The sequence below is a fragment of the Vanellus vanellus genome (assembly GCF_965231255.1).
Source record: "Vanellus vanellus genome assembly, contig: HAP1_SCAFFOLD_49, whole genome shotgun sequence".
Lineage (NCBI taxonomy): Eukaryota > Metazoa > Chordata > Aves > Charadriiformes > Charadriidae > Vanellus > Vanellus vanellus.
The window spans coordinates 636965-651489 of NW_028126699.1; positions in this window are offsets into that span (position 1 = coordinate 636965).

Here is a 14525-nt window from a genome sequence, read left to right on the forward strand (position 1 = left end):
AGACCCATCTGTAAACACAGTAAGGGCTTGTAACGGCTGATCGCTCTTTTTTGGCTTAGGTATCACTTGAAAGTTAACATTAAATAATTTATGTGGAGGCGAATGAGAGATTAGCTGACCTGCATATCCAGCTATTGCGATATTAAAGGCATCTGACTGCTGGTAGAGCCACTGTAAGTAAATTCTGGCTATGGGTAAACAAATGCAGGAAAAATCCATTCCTGATAATGTCAGCAAACGCTGCCGAGCTCGAATAATTAAAGAGGCAAACATTTCATGTTGTGTTAAGATGGTCTTTGTAGGTTGGTTTGGCAAGAAGACCCATTCAATAATTAACAGTGGGTCTGACTTTTGATAGTCCCACTGAAATATCAATGCATGAGGTTGTCGGACAGGATTTAAAATGATTAAGTGAAAGGGTAACTCAGGCGCCCAGCGATGTGCTTGCCTGTGAGTGATCGCTGTAGCAACCTTTTGTAAGGAGTCGATAGCTTCTGGAGTAAGGCTCCGAGGGGCACACAAGTCAGAGCTTCCCTTAAGTAGGTCGAACAAAGGACTAAGGTCCGCGTTGGAAATCCCCAACAAGGGGCGGACCCAATTGATTGTTCCTAGCAGTTTTTGTACATCATGCAGGTTTTTTACATCCGCCTGTATCTGCAGGGGCTGAGGAACAACGGTTTGAGCCCTTATACGCCATCCCAGATATTTCCATGGTGGTGTTTTTTGAATTTTCTCTGGTGCAATACAGAGGTCTGCCGATTTAACAGCAGCCATGACAAGGGCCACAGCTTCCTCCATAATCTCGTGTTGTTGTGCAGCCACTAAGATATCATCCATATAATGACACACTAAGACATCGGGCATCGCAACTCTGACCGGGCTAAGTACTTTAGCCACATACCATTGACATATTGTAGGGCTATTCTTCATTCCTTGTGGCAGCACAACCCACTGATATCTTTGCAATGGAGCTTGCATATTGACGCTTGGAACTGAAAAGGCAAACTTAGGAGCATCGTCTGGATGCAATGGAATGTTAAAAAAACAATCTTTGAGATCAATAACAGTCAAATGCCAATCTCGAGGGATCATAGTAGGGGATGGGAGCCCTGGTTGTAGGGCCCCCATGTCTTCCATAGCGTCGTTAATTTTTCTAAGGTCATGGAGCAAGCGCCACTTGCCAGATTGTTTTTTAATTACAAAGATAGGTGAATTCCAGGGACTAACAGAGGGTACAATATGTCCTTTTGACAACTGTTCCATAACTAATTCTTGGAGGGCGCGAAGCTTTTCTAGCGGTAGGGGCCATTGATCAACCCAAACAGGGGTATCGATTTTCCAGGTTAATTTCAGGGTGTCGTGCGCTTCAATGACCCCACCTAAAAATGTGTTTGAATAGACATTCCCCACTGGGACAGCACATCACGCCCCCACAAGATCATAGGAACGGGTAGCACAAAGGGCTTAATGGAGGCTGTATGGCCTTCTGGGCCCTGTATCTGAATTAGCTCCAAGCTTTGGTGACTGGTCCCGGTTCCTCCGATCCCTGCTAATGTTTGAGAGACTTTAGCTAAGGGCCACTGTGGGGGCCATTTGGCCTGAGACATAACCGTAACATCGGCTCCTGTGTCAATAATTCCACTTAATACCACTTGCTGGCCCCGCGAATAAGGGTACATTGACATATAGGTCGTTTTTGTGAGATAGATTGTACCCATAAAATTTGTGGGTTCCCGGTAGATCCAAAACTCCCTTGCCTCTGTTGAAGGGTAGAGGGACTCATTTCCTTGGGAATCAATATTAATTGTGCAATGCGGCTGCCTTTCGGCACAGTGCAGGGGGGAAACGGGGTCCATGCCATGATTTTAATTTCATCAATACTATCAGCGTCAATGACACCTGGTAACACAAAAAGTCCCGTCAAGGTTGTAGATGATCTCCCTAATAATAATGCCTGCGTCTTAGGGGGCAAGGGACCCGAAATATCAGTAGACAATAAATGAACAGAGGAATCAAGTAACGTTACTGTGTGGGCGGTTGCCAAGTCCAATCCGGCGCTCCCCGCTGTTGCTGGGCAGAGACTTGAGGCATTGCCGCTTCCCTCCGCGGGGGTTGAAATGTTGGTTGCGGAACTTGTGTCTGCGCGCGCCGCAGTCCCGCGCTTCGCGACCGGTTTCCCTGTAGCGGCTGTCCCTGGAAATCATACTTAGATCGACATCGGTTAGCATAATGACGCCCTTTTCGGCATCTGGGACAGATTCCAGGCGCTGGGGGTCTGGTTCCGGCATTAGTGGTTAAGCAATTCTTTTTCAGATGACCGGGTTTACCACAACCGAAACAATTTCCAGGCCCCGCGAGGCCACGCATGGCAGCGAAGGCAGAAGCCATGGCTTCAAACTTATGGTCCACCGTGCCGATCCTATTACAAGCCTCTATCATCTCTACTAGCGTGGGATTCTGATTTGGAAGAGATTTTAGAAGTTTTTTGCAATCTGCGTTAGCATTTTCAACCGCCAATTTTAACAACAAAATCTCTCGTGCTTCAGGGTTATCTATCTGTCGCTCCAAGGCTTGTTTCAACCGATCAATAAACTGCATGTAGGGCTCCCGGGGCTCCTGCTGGAGCCCCCCCTCCAATGCGATTCCCACAGAGTATATTGTGTTGGAGTTAACAACAGCTGCGCGAGAGATTTTAAGTCATGTGGAGTCATTACATAAGTATCAAAAACAGAGGATAACAAACTTGCAAAATACGGAGAAGAAAGACCGTGTTCAGTAACGGTACGGCGCAATTCTTTTACTACTGGGAAAGATAATGCTTCCCACTGAGCTCCCCATCCTTGATAGATAACAGGGGCCACTATTGTTTTTGCAATCTCCAACTCCCCCTCCTTTAGGGCTTGATGTTTTATGTTAGCCCACACATCGTGGGGATCGGGGGGATAAAGCTGTGGTTCCGCGTCAGGGTCCACTGGTCCTGGATCAAAAGGATCGTCCTCTGGGGGATAGCCGGCTGCAGCCGCTTGTGGGGGTGCTAGAACATCGTCGTCACTTGGGCGAATTTTTCCTTGCTCTGGCTCTTCTTTATTCCCTTTCTCTTGTGCTTTTAAAGTCTCAAATATACTCCTCCTCCACGGGAGCATGCATTGGGCTTCAGCATTCCCCTGAGTCACTGCGTCCCACAATTTCACTCCAACATTATCCCATAACTCCCGCGTAAAGATAGTAGAGGCAGTAACAGTGGGAATTTTCACTTGCACCCACTTATGCCCCGAGAGATTTTTCCCATGTTTCTTAAAAAGAGCTTTCATTAGCTCATATACGTCTCTCTCTGGGGGAGACATCTGGTTCCCCATATTGCCCACAGCTCACCTCTCTACTCCGGAGGGATTTCAGGCCTCTTCCTGCTTCCTTTCAGCAGCTCATTCAAAGTTCTGTGGGACTCGCAGCATGCCACGCAGATAGGTGGTTCTTGCACCCTGGAATCACGTCGGGGTGACCAATTTGCCGCAATTGAGAGACGGGGAGACAGCTTGATGCAAGCAAGGTTCCGATTTATTGCTCTTAGCAATAGTTTTTATACAGTCATACTTAGTCGTGTCTTTTACTGATTGGTCTAAACACATAATTACCTTATGCATATTGCAAAAGCTAGGCTCATGATTGGTTAGTCGCCAGGCAAACAGTTATGCTTACTCTTCTCTTTTTCTCTGCTTCTCCCTCATTCTTCTTTATCACAAGCATCCCGGTTTTGTCTAACTGTCCCAACAAGGACATGCTGTCCTTGTTTCTGATTGGTGATTAACAACTCAGGTCAGCTCTTTTGCACTTTTCCAAGTCCTGTGGTCGAGTTCCATCTTGTCCGCTTCTGTCAGGCGCGTTATGCTAGATACATATCTCAAGTCACTTCCTACAATTCCCCAGAACCTTCCATTTCCCTAATCCAAATCCCCTTTCCTTTTTCAAATTAAATCTTAATCTTCCGGTTCCATTCATGAAGAAGGTATCAAAGGTCCAATTCAAAGCGAGGGTTCAAATTCCCTGCTCCAAAGGAGAGTTTGCTGTCTTTGGTAAAGGCAGACATGCTGTAATTGAACCCATGTTGGGGATTTTACTACAGCACCAGGACACCGCAGTGGACACGCAGTGTCCTCAAGGGCCCGTCCAGCACAAACCAGGACACCATCAGGGGAACCCCAGACCCGAAGAGGCCCCCCTTGACCCCGTAAGTGCCTCCAGGGCGGTGCCGCCATCAAGATGTTTGTAGGCAACGTCAGATCAGAGCTGAGGGAGCGCTGGGGGTTAGCAGAGGATGAGAAAGTGCTCGAAAGCCCAGAAGTTATCACCTCTTTTTTGGACCGCGCTTACAGGAGATGCAGTTTCTCAGCCCCAGCCTGAGAAGCGAGCTGCACCAGCCAGTGAGAACCACGCTGTTGCGGGTTTGCAACCACCAGTCCCCATCTGCCACCCAGTCTGGGGTGCCAAACTCGGATTCCAAAGCCACAGGCGCAGATGCCAGCAGCCAGCTGCCTGCTCGCAAGGACCCATGCGCCAGCTCCGCGTCTCAGAGCAGCTATGACATCCTTTTGGGGAAGGACCCCATGGAGAGAACCCCGAGATCCACCAGCAACTGGAAAACTACATCCTGGAGCCCCTCTGCAAGCGCAGCACCAGCCCCTGCACTGGTGGCAGAGCAATGAGCATCGCTTCCCGGCTGCGGGGCGGCTGAGCCGGCAGTACCTCGCCATCCCCACCACTGCCCTCCTGCCAGACCAGGCCTTCGCTGCCGGGGAAAGCGCCCTGGAGAATCGGCGCGCCGTCCTGGTGCCAGAGAACCTGCACCACATTCTCTTCTTCCATCAGAAATTGGATTTTTTGGAAGCGGTGCGGAACAGCAGCAAGACTCGCAGCAGGAACCCGCAGGTGGAACCCTTCTGTGGGGCAGCAGTGGTTTAAATCCACCCGCGGGGCTTTTGGACCTGCATTTCCATACCGTGCCGGGTATTTTCCCCAAACTCTCACCTCTGGGCATCGCTTTGGCAGCACCCGCAACGAGGAGCGGGCTTAGGGAGGAGGTGTGAACACACCGCTGCTTCTTTGATTTTCATTTTTTTTTACGTACAAGTGATGAGGAGCAAAAGGAGAATGTGCTGTTAATGTTAATTACCTAATCTTACTCTACTAAACCTGTTTATACTTCAGCTCCCGGGTTTCCTTGTTTTACCCGATTCCATTTCCCGGGTGGGGAGGGCTCATTGGGTGATAGAAAGATTGCCTAAATGACAATAAATTGTTATGGGTCTCTCCAACCATCACAGCACCACCAACCAAGCGGAACGAGTTTTAATTGCTTAAATTATTTACGGCACAAACAGCAAGAGCAGTCCCAGAACTTTTACATTCACCAACCCAATTTAATAAGTTAAAGAGTAAACACATAAAACCACACCTTACTCCTATCAGAAGAACACTAAAGCCTAAAACTAAGACCTAAAAGATGGCTAACGAAGACCTAAAACCTACATGGAACTATCACCTAAGGGGGAAACGCTATTAAATACAATAACTATTTCTCTGCTGTTCTCTTCCTCTTGGTCTTTCTGGAGCGGGGGCGACCTCGTGGTGGTGGATCCTCGGCAGAGCTCAGGCGCTGCCCCCTGCTAGAGGTCGGTGGGGTTTTCTAAACAGAATAAATTGACCTCGTTGGTGGTCTGACATGAGAGTTGCCCAGCTGCCAATGCTGCCGGGATCTTCCGATCGTCCCGCGGGCGATGGCATTTCATGTGAGAGTTCCTCCCATTGACCTTCCCAAACACCCTGGAAGGGAGAAAACAAACGGGGATTTTTAATAACTTTTTTTTTATTATTTATTTCTTAGATCACATGTCATTAGTTTTATTTTGTGAGTTTCTGCTATGTTTTGCTGTGTGGCACTACAGAGTTTCTGCCGGTACCCCTGGCTGGGTGGGGCCTTGCTGGTTAAACAAGAGAGATTGTTGGGGATTAAAATAGGAGAATTAACGGTGTGATTGCTTAAATTTAAGGTGGATCGAAACTTGAGCAGCTTTGCTGGGAATGAGTGATGTTGCTTGGCACGAGTGACTGCAGCGTGGAAGCCCTCGGGCTGCAAACCGCACAAAAGAACTTTAGTGGAACCTCTTCTTAGTGAAAAAAGAGAAACACTGGGATTCTTCCACAACCAGATGAAGCGGAGCAAGCCTGTAATTCGAGGAAAGGGCCTTCAAAGAGAGAGAGAAACTGTTCCAGCTGAAGTCAGCAGGAGACAGAGGAGACCCAAGTGTGGATTAGATGGGAGGAGGGTGAAACTGCATGAGTAGAAACAATCCCCATTGCATTGTCGCTCCAATCAGCACAGAGGAAAAGCGGATATTAAACAAATTCAAAAATAAATTCAAAAGCAGTTTAAGCCCAAAGCAGCAGGTTTCAAGAAGAAAAACGACCAGCTAACCTTCCACACTCTCTGCAGGGAAACACAGCCACATCGCCAGCGCCTCCACCCCAGCACGGAGACTCACGGGGACGGCGGGAGGGACTGCCCGTTCTGCGGGGCGTCTTTTCACAACTCTGCTTTTTCTTGGTGTTTTCCTTCGGCCCGAGCCGGCGCCTCTTCTTCGGGCTGCAAGCAGCCTGTAAAGCAGACAGCCTTTACTCATTTCTCCTTCTCCTCAGCAAGGAGGACAGCTAAAGCGAAAAAATAGCTGGAAACATCCCCAAATGGCCCAGGCAGTGAGGGGTTTCTTTTTGTGCTGGGTGTAACGTGTTCTATCAGCATCAGCCTGCCCTGCTGTACTCCTCTGAACACTAAACAGTTAAAAAAACACTGAAATTCGATGGGGAGGAGGGGGTGCAAAGACAGACCTTGAAAGAAAAACCGTATAATTCCTACTGTCCTCAGTGGAACAGCACTTTCCTCCACAAAAGTCTGTACAATGGGTTTAAAGTGCAGAATTACAGAGCACTGAAGTGACGTGGTTACCCAATTTCTACCACCAGAAAACAAATTCTGTGAACCTAATTCCTTTTTCCCGGCAAGGAACGTTTCGGCAACCCCCGTGCAGAGCCGGGTTACCAGCAATTCCTTTTATGAAGCATTGGGATGTTACGGAACATCCCTGAAAATCATCAGCAGCAAGTTTAACACGAAGGGGATTATTTCCCAGAGCCCGGGACGATAGGTTCATCGAGGAGCGACATCTCGCACCAACCCCCAGCAGTTTTTCTACCTTCTCTTCAGCCTCTTCCACCTCCTCCTTGTTTCCCTTCAGCTTTTCTTTGGTCCTTTCAGCTTGACCTTTGGCAAATGTGACACGTTTTTTCCAGGCGTAGTAGTATTCTACACACTGGGACACAGTCTTCGTCTGAATCTATTGGGAGAAAAACAGAAGCGATTGATGAGGGAAAGACTGCAGGAAAACATTTAGGGCACAGACCCACAAAAAATCTGTCGAGTGCTGTTTGTCTGTCCCCCCTTGTCTCTGGTTCTCACAGCACAACGTATGGGAGAGATCAGGCAGAAAACAAGCCTCCTTCTTCTGAAAGGGCTGTAAAGAAGCCTTGGGAGGGCAGAATTGTACATTTCACACCAGTGGTCAGCGGAACGTGTCAGTATTCTTTTAGTATTTCTGGTATTTTGCACCAGAGAGATGAAATATTCTGTGGTCATTACACATTAGGGCCAATTATGTCTTGTACTGGTGTCTTTTTAGCGTGAAGCGGCATCCCAAGAACAGGATTCCAACACACCATTCAAAAGATGACTTTTCTGGGTTAAAACTCCCCTCCACGCTAACAACCCGAGACCCGCCTCAGTCTAACGGCTTTACCTTCTTCTGTATCAGGTGAAAATTCTTCTGGTGTACAGAAAAGGCCTCTTTAAACAACTCTTCCTCGAGAGGCGTCCAAGTGTCTGTGCCTGGGAAGAAACAGAGACATGGAAACGATTAGACCACTTGCAGCCTCACAGAAACCCCCACAATTTTTTCGTCACGCGTTAAAATGTCTCCTCTTTCAGACAGCAATTAGCCAACGCCGCACGGAGTTGGTAAGCACGAGCAGTTATGGCTGCTAGCAGAGCAAGCCCTGCACGCAGTAACACTGGCATATGGGGGAAAGGAGGAGCATTGGGCGGCGTGGGGCATCACCGCACGGGACAGCAGCAGGCTGGAACACAGGGTCGAGGCATTCCCTGTGCCAAAAGACCCCCAGAACAGATTAAAATTACTATTTTCCCTGCCCCAACGAACACGAACCATTGCTCACACGTTTTTAAAAATCACTTCTTTCAATCAGAACAAAGGGAACGGCAGTACCCGCTCGCATTCCCGGAGAAGGAACAAGCTCTGCTTCCACTTTACCTGCGTAATGATAATCAGCCAGGGGATGGGATTCAGGTCGCTGGGGTGCCCCAGACTGCAGCATCTCCAGACCCTCCTGCGGGAGTTCAGAGAACAAGACTTAGATTCCCCCTCAGGAGGGGTCAAAAGGTCAACTCTTCAGCCCACTGGAGGAAGATGGCGCTCAGTCGATGCTCAGCAACAGCGTGTCGGGGTCACCTCCGCCCACGGCAGCTGATGGGAATATTTCCTCAATCCACACTGATGTGTTTTAAGAAACCAGAACCTGTGGACATCTCTGGGAACCAAGCTGTGGCACCCCACCAGCCACCACCTCTGGGAGAAGACTGCTCACTGCTGGAGTCCTTTTGGGCTCGTCCCTGCTGCAGGCAGAGCCTCCTCGTGCAGACGCAGCAGATGCCGAGTCCTCTGCCGCACGTCAGCGGTGTGAAAGCCCTTCTTCAAAGAAGAGGGAACAAAGCAGACCCGCTCGGGGCTTCACCGGGGTCGGGCTGGAGGCGTTTGCTCAGCAAGGAGCGCCCAGGGACGGTGCAGTTGTCAAGCACAGGACGTTTCTCCGGGGCAGACCTCGGGTTTTAGCTAATATTCCTTCATTCCCAGCACTGGGGGTAGGAGGACTTCTCCAAATTGTTACAGAAATGACAAGAGACAAAACAAGCTCTTATTGATACACGGGGTCTGTCACCCCACGAGACCTTAACGCAGACGGTGGCCAACAGGCAGCACACAAGAACTCTGCCCCTTTAGCAAAGGGATTCGAGCCTGCGGAAAAGAAAACTCGGGAGCGACTCTCAGCTCACCCCAGCGCTAAAGGCTGTCCTAGTCTGGTAGGAATTCAAAAATAACTGCTTCTTACCAGAGCGTCATGCAGGCAGTGCAAGGCGTGCTCCAGGTTGGGTCTTTCCTCTGGCACGATGTCGGAGCAGGCGAAGTTGAGCAGATTTGTCACTAGAAATGCAACAAAACCCAACAGAAAGTCAGTTTCCATCAAGAAAGGAGAAAAGGTGCAATCCAAGGCAGCATGCAAACAGAGCAGACAGACTGGAGACCCAGAAAAGGCACCAAAAAAAGGGCAGGTTATCCCGTATCGCTCTCTGCCTTAAGAGCAGCTTTGGCACCGGTAGCTCCAGAGACAGATCTCGCAGTTGAGGTGGGACAGCTACAAATGCCCCTGACCGTCTGTCCCGGAGGACGCGACTGACTGCGCCACCAGTTGTTATTTCTTCACTGTCCCACCACATCTGAGCACCCTCGGGCACTACCAGGCGTGAAGGCAGTAAAGAAAAGGAGGGAGAGGATCCCAATGGAAAAAAAGCTGCTGTGAAAATGCAGAGTTTTTGACCCTTAGTATCTCGGGGGGGACCTGGGAAGCAAAGAAATAAGAGAAACCTCTGTCCTGTGTTTCCGGGTTCATTGCGATATCTCCCCAGGGCTTCCACACTAGCGATGCTCCCTCCTCCTCCTCCTCTTCCAACTGGGATCTGTCCTGGAGGTCTGGGATCTCTGCCTGAAAGTCGCTGCCAATGTTGACGTGTCTGAAATCGTTAAGGCAGAGGAGGTGAGGAAGGAGAGCTGGGAACAGCACGATAGCACGCACCCGCTTCAAAGGAGGGGACGTGTCAGGTACGGCAGTTATTTCCCAGCACAGCATCACCAACTGCCCTCTAACAACTCCCACAGCCCCTTCTTGCCACCAACAGCATTACCGTGCTGCCCTTCGAGCCCTTTTGCGCCCCATCAGGCAAGAAAATTGGATATTTCTTCCTCAAAACCCGATCAAATTGGCAAGGTTCACTCCAAGACCGACAGCCAGCAGCAGAAGAGCTGCGACCACAGGCCAAGAAGAGCGTCGGAATGTTTTGTAGAACGTGGGAGGCCGGCAACTCTCTTTATGAGGTCAGCCTGAGTGGCAAGCCCAGCCTGGGCTAGCACAGGCCATTTCTGGCCAGCACGGGGGGATCCTTTGGCCAAAAAAAACCCTTTATTACCTTCAGCAGCGCTGCGGGGCAGTGGGAGAACTGGGCAAGCCATGGGGAGAAACTCAACAGCAACATCAAGGACCGGCAGAGCCCCAGCCCCAAACCAACCACGCACCCGCCCCTCAGCCCCCTTTCCCCAGGGGTTGCGTTTATTCTGACCGCTGGGCCGGAACTCACGGCCCAATGCGGATTTTAGGGTTTTCCTTCATAACCCAAAACCCAAAGTCCCTGTCCATTCTGCCTGAAAGATATATAAAACAACACTTAAGATAGAAATCAATATTAGTTTCAAAGTTACAGATGTCAATTTTTAACCACGACACCAAAAAAGAATGACCTGCATTAAAACTCCAAAAGCGTTTTCTTTCCGTACTGCGCTGGAATTTCAGAAAAATTTTATTTCCTGCATGGAAAAATGTTTGTGTATAACAAATGGCGACCTCAGCGTTTGGAGAAAGTGAGCTCCAAAGTGCTGCAGATCCATCTCTCCATCCACAGGAGGAAGATAGCAAAGGCAGTCAAAGCTTCCCAGCACAGCATCCTTACTGCCTCCCCTTTCCTACAGCCCGGGGGATCCTCGGAGCCTTCCCACAGGGAAACAGAGGAGTGGGCAGACCACCAAGGCCGGTTGGACCAGGTAACGATTGTCACCACTTTCATTTCTTGCCAAAGAATGATGAAATTCATCCATCTGAACAAGACAGCAGGTCCCTTCCCTGCCATGGTTCCAGCGCTGGAGGAAAGGTGCCTCTCCCGAGGCCGCATTGGGACGGCACTGCTGCACAGAAGGACAGAGATTTTTAAATCTCTTTTTTTCTTCCCGGGAAAAACTTGCTTTCTCACTCAGTAAAGGACAAGCTCCCCGGGCCGGGCAGGAAGGCGGCACAGCCACGATTTACTTACAGAGAAAGGACCAGAGGGGTGTGCGGTCCCTGCGCCCAAGGAAAGCGGCCATTGCCAAAGCAGAGGGAAGGACGTGTCTCATCTTCAGCAGAGAGATCGAGTCAGAGACTCACTCTAAAAAAAAAAGAATTAACCATAAAATTATCTAATGGCTTCCCAAACCTGAATTCAGGGCCTGCCTCTGTGATTATAATGCAATAATGGTCTTTACAGGCAGGCAGCTCACCAGGAAGGAGATGGAGAGTGATCCCCGTATTCCCCTGGAAACCCTTCGATGAGGCAAATCCCTGAACACCCTCCCAGATTGTCGGTTCTTTACCTCCACGAGGAACTCGTGGCCTTTTATTGTCATATTGGGTGACCAGAACAAGCCCCGCCATTCCTTATTCCAGCCTTAACAGCCTTCAGCGTTTCACTCCGGTCACCTCCCTGTCCCACTTCCGTCCCTGCACAATTTTTGGGATGGCGACTGAGAAATTAGGTCTTGTGGTTCCCATTGAAACACCCATTAATTCATACAACCAAAAGCTAGGCAAATGAAAAGGCCATGTTAAACCTCAGCCCCCAGGGAAAAGAAATGTGCCCGACGAGGTGCTAAAAGGCGCTCTGGCAAACCACCCCCCTCTCCAAACTGCAGTTTGCTCCAGGAAACTGACAAGTTTTCTTCCTCTGCGGCCTTAGCGAGGCTGTAGATTTTCCCACCCTGCAGGGAAAGAAACAATCCTCAAAAGCAGATGTCATTCTGCCTGCAAGGACAGCTTTAAAATAGGCATTCTGCCTTTAAGAAAAGAAAAATAAAGGGAACATCTGAGCTGGTTTCTCCATGAAAATAACACTTTGCACTTGCACAGCAAAGCAACGCTCATTAACCAATCTCGTAAAGCTTCGCAGGCATTAAGAAACACTCCAAGTAACACACGTGCGTGCACCCTGTAAGCACACGTGCACAGAGGAATCCCGGTTTACGCACCCCGGCTATATCAAACCGCACTATTTCCCTCACAAGCTGTGATGCAAATGGGCCACGCTCCCATTCCTTGGCTCCAGAGCTCCGGCGATGCTGGGATCATGCCGACCCTCAGCTGCTACGGGCATCAGCTCTGCTAACACCCCGTTGCCGGCTCAGCAACAGGAATCTGGGAGCAGGAAGGGGATTGTACCACCTAGGCTCCCCAAAATCCCCCGCACTTAAGAGGAATGCAAATCTCGGGCTCCCCTAAGCCAACACATTTCTCACCGTGACCGCCGCACTAACACCCAGAGCAGTTTTTAAGCAGCACGCACCAGGTTTAACCTCCACGCCTGAGAAAGTCCCTGTCCTGAGGGCTGCCGGTCCCCTTGGCCCAACGCAGGAGGCAGCAGCAAACCCCTCCAGACAGGGCAAGAGGTGCTTGTAAGAGTGACATCCAGCTAATAACCAAAAAGCACTTAAACCAATCCCAAACTTTGGAGACATTTAGTCTCGGGCCAGCAGCAGCATGTTGCTCAGTAAGGCACACTTCCACGACTCCCCTCAATTAACCATCACCTCCAGAGCGCGACCTCTGAAGGTGAGAAGTTCCTTTAGGTTGACTCTTGACGTCCCTTTCCCTCCCACAGGCAACGAGACACCAAGTATTTCCACTTGAGAGTGCGGTTCCCCTTCCACGGGCACCCAGCTCGCTCTGCAGTTTTGGATTATCACCGACCTCTGTGCCAGCTCCACCAAGAAGCCAGGTGAGAGGCTCTGAATCACGTTACTAAAGATCCCAAGGCTTGACCTTGTTCCATTTATTTCTAAACCTTTGGCCCTGGATCAATGAGTTCATTGTTTTCAGGGCGTTCCAGATGTAAGCGCTGAGTACTGTTATTGGTGAATCCAGAACTGTCAACAGTGATAAAAAACAGAGTGCAGGAAGACAGTAAGGCCTCCGAGTCCCAAACTCAAATAACAGATGGCTAAAAAGGAAGGAGGAGCACACAGACATACTCGAATCCTGCTGAAAATAGTCAGCCATGGCCAACAGGAGCCGAGGAGGCAGTGGCCGTGGCCACCTGGCTCGGGGGAGCCGCGCAGCTCAGCACGTATTTCGAGAGCTTTTCAGAACAAGTAATAAAAGCTTGACAGCAGCAGGGAGTGCGGGAGTCGCGGCAGCAGTTGCATCGATAAGCAATCTGTGCAACAGTTCCTAAAACAGGGGCTGCCCACAATCAGAAGTTGACTCTTTGGTACAAACTCCCTCCACACCAGTCATCACACAGGGCAAAAAAACAACCAAGCTATTGTAGGGCTCAGTATTACCCATTTCTCTGCAGCTGGACAGCAATACACACTTCTGAGGCTTTTCCCACACTGGAAAATTCAAAGCATTAGTACTAATAAAAAGACTTCTTTTTCTAACGCCTCTGTTGGAGGGCTCCGGCCCGTGGTCTGCAACGAGCAAATATCCACACAAAAACAAGCCCCAAAAGTCCCACAAAGCTGCTCTACCTCTTACGGTTTACTGCTGGCGTCCCCACCAACACCTAAACCCACGTCCCACCCCCCACACGGTACATCCTTTGCCATTTTGAACTTTGCTGCAAAACATTTTACCATTTTTCCACCCCTCTTTCTTGGGAAAAGACAGAGGGAACGAGACAACTCCAAACCGCTGTTTTATTTGATCTGCAGCGATTTGACAACCCCAGCACTTCCCGCTGGATTAGGCTTTGGGAAACAATTCAAGGGTCCCCAGCCACGAGTAAGGAATGAGCCGTTACTAACTGGCGAATCAGTAGAAACACCAGCCCCAATCATTAGGAGAAAGTCTCATTTTTCAGTCATGGATTTTCACAGGTTTTGTTTTCAGGCCACCCAAACAGGGCGCGCTTTTATAGCCATCAGCAATTAAGTTCTCCGTCCCCTCCAGAAAAGCCTTTTCCTAAAGGCGTTCTCCTCCCAAGGGCAGACCCACAAAAAGAAGCCCTCTCTGCTTAATCCATTTCACAGAGAATTTCAAATGCAAAATAGAATTGAACAGGACAGCTTTTCCCCGCTTCGGGGAAAGCCAGTAATAGAGACCTTGGCAACATATTTAGCAAATCTATCATTGTAATGCCTTTGCATTTCCCATTTCCACCTGGAGAGCAGGCTGAAAGGACTCATAAAAAAAACCCAAACCAACCACAAAACATATTCCTGTCTAGGGGGTAATTTTATGAAACGATTTGAACACCTTAACGATTTGAACATCTTTTTACAGGTACAAGGCAACAAGAAACATTCTCAAGGTGAAAAAAAACAAAC